Source organism: Echinops telfairi, unplaced genomic scaffold (assembly GCF_000313985.2).
Source record: "Echinops telfairi isolate 266 unplaced genomic scaffold, ASM31398v2 ScPeMD7_7457;HRSCAF=8495, whole genome shotgun sequence".
NCBI lineage: Eukaryota > Metazoa > Chordata > Mammalia > Afrosoricida > Tenrecidae > Echinops > Echinops telfairi.
In genome coordinates, this window is record NW_022111357.1 from 3,945,877 (window position 1) to 3,948,955 (window position 3,079).

Sequence of the window (3,079 nt, forward strand, 5' to 3'; positions counted from 1 at the left end):
CTCGCCCCCCTCCAAGGAGAAAAAAATAGATTTTCCAGAATTCTCAGGAGAAAACCATGTCCAAACAGATGCCTCATTGGCTATGATCTGATTGACAGACTAGACTCTACCCCTTCACTCTTAATCCCAAATTGACACCAGATTATGTAACTACCACAGGGACCTAAACATGCACATGAATCTGACAAGGCAGGAGGTGACTCTAACCAGTCTCTTTGGAGTGGGGTCACGAGTGGAAGGTGTCAGCTTTACAGACTTCCTCCTTTTTCCCTTCTTCTTCCTTTCTTTTTTTTTTTTTAAGAAAAGTAGAGTTTTCACAAAGAGAAATGAGAGCAAGTACATCCTATGCAGAAGGCTCAAAACGAGCAAAGGCACAAAAACCAAACCAAACTCACTGTCATAGAGTCAATTCTGACTCATAGCAACCCTATAGGATATACTAGAACTGTCCCCTGAAGTTTCTGAGACTGTAACTCCTTAAAGAAGTAGAAAGCCTCATCTATCTCCCACAGAGGGGCTGGTGGTTTCAAACTGCTGACCTGGTGGTTTGCAGCTCAACATATAACTATGCCACAAATGTAGGATGTAATATAGCCCCAGCTTCTGCTTATAAGTTCCTACTGTTTTTGAGGTGCTTCATGACCAACTGTTATTTCTCTCCTTCCTACACAACTCTGGGAAGTGTTTTTCATTTACGCTGTCTTTTTTTTTTTTTTCATTTACTCTGTCTTAAGGGTGCGGAAACTGAAGTTCAGAGAGTTTAAGCCACCTGTTTAATGTTTCATTGCTCCCAAGTGGTACAACCAAGATTGCAATTCAGGCTTAATTTATCCACAGATGGATGCATAGACAATGTTCACAGCAGCTTTATGCATAATAACCCAATAGACAACCCAAATGTCCACTCATGAGAATAGATAAATTGTGGTACACTTATGCAGAGGAGAACAACTCATTGATAATAACAAAGAACTATTAATGTAACCATAATATGGACGAATCTCTGAAATATGTCAAGTGAAAGAAACTAGGCACGAAAGAGTATGTGCTGCATGATTCCATTTATGTGAAGTTCAAAGAGCAGGTCAAATGAATCAGTGAGGACGGAAATCAGAAAGAGGTTGCCAGGTTCAGATAGGGGATTGACTGGTAGAAATAGGAGTCAATCTCAGGGTATCCATGCTATATATTTCTGTATAATCTGAATATATTTTATTTGTATATAAGTAGCATAAATTATTCATGTAAATTCAAGAATAATAAAGATCGTTTAAAAGACTTTTAGTTTATGACACACTTTCCCGTTCAGTTCAGTTTTTGAGATCACTGGACCACGCCCTGAGCTGCTGGGTAAGGGAAGAGCACAGGATATGGAGGAAGAGAGATCACATATTGTGTGAAAATTGCTTAAGTTCTCTGAGCCTTACTCTCCTCTTTCTAACAATACTTTTGAGAAGCAAATGAAGAAAAACATGTGGAGGTTCTGGGCATGTGGTCTAATTGGGCATCACACAACCCATGAAGAGCTCTGTAGGGAAGGTGCTATCTTAGCCCCATTTCACAAGGAGATGAAGAACTGGGGTTCCCAGAGGCAGATAGGAAAGCTCACAACTACACAGTCAGTAGGAAGCAGATTCACGATGCATGTTCTGCATATCTGAGTCCTGGATCTAGCACTACCTAACAGGTTATATGCTCTTTGGTTTATGTACTTCTCATTTACCTCACCCACTTGAAGGTCAGCTCCACTGAAGCAGGGGTATTGTTTAGCTAAATTTTCCTAGAAAAGAACCAGTGATATTGACCCTGCTGTTTAAAGAAATCAAGTATCACTTCTTCAAGATCCAGTTGATTCAAGCAGAGAAAGACCCAGACCAGATCCCTAACATCCATTTAGCACTGCTCCTCCGAGATCCAATCACTTCAGTTCACTAGCTCATCAAGTACTCTGTCCTTGTCACTCAGGATCATGGGGACAAACTAGTCTGGATCAGGGAGGGTTAGAGGAGCAGCAAAGATTGCTGTGTTTTGTTTCTGGCTAGATTCTGCCTCCTGCTGCTGTTTGTGCCTCAGTTTCTCAGTTAGGAATACCAAGATTGTGCCTCGGCTGACTGGGGGACAAGAGTAGATCCTGCACATGCCCCTCCCTCTGCTCTTGGCAGTGCAGACATCAAACCTGTGCTCAGATGGAGAGAACAGTGCTGGTGAGAGCCCCAGGGTCAGGGCTGGGAGGCACATCGTCTTTCTGACACTGTCACTACAGCCTAGACAGGAAGGCAGAGGCCCACGGAAAAGACACACGTGGCTAAGGAGCTGCAGGAAAGTGAGGGAGGACCCAGGTGGTACAGAACTTGGCTCACGCTCCCAGCTTAGGGCCCTCTCCGTCGGCACAGGCAAGGCCAGGGACAGTGATATGAGATGGGTTTGTTTGTTTGTTTATGTATCCTTTTAACTTAGTTCTGTAAAAAGAGAAAAATAAAACCGCAGGGAGATTTTTTTCCCTAGGCCCTGAGGAGGTGCTACCGCAAATGCCCTGTGACACTTGTGACTTTTGTCCAGGGAAGAAGCCAGCAGAAAATGTCAGTTACTGTACAAATAGATGGAGCCACTTGTGAGTGGACTGGCCAGTTGAGTTTTGAAAACGAACTGGCTGGTGATAATGAGCCTGTCCTCAGGGGCTGAGTGGAGGCTTGCATGGCAGAGAACTGTCCTACACCAAGAAAGGGGGGCTGTGCACCTCTCTTTGGGGAAGTTACGCAGACCCTGCCTGTCTGCTTCCTAACATTACCTGCTCCTGTCACTTCCAAGTTCATCCTGATGCCACATGACTTCTCTAATAAACCATCTAACTGTGTTTATGGTCTGTGAGTTTGGGATGGATGTTGCAACGGATTGGCAAACCCAGCAGAGAAATGAAGAATGCCATGACTGGGGGCAGGATGGCTGAGGTAGATTGGTAAAAAGGTGGTAGAGGCAATATGGCTGCCTTCTGCCTCAGAGGGATCAGCTTTGGGTGATGCTGATCCTCATCCTCCCAGTTCAATGGGTCCAGGGTGCAGACAGGCTGCATCTGTATCCG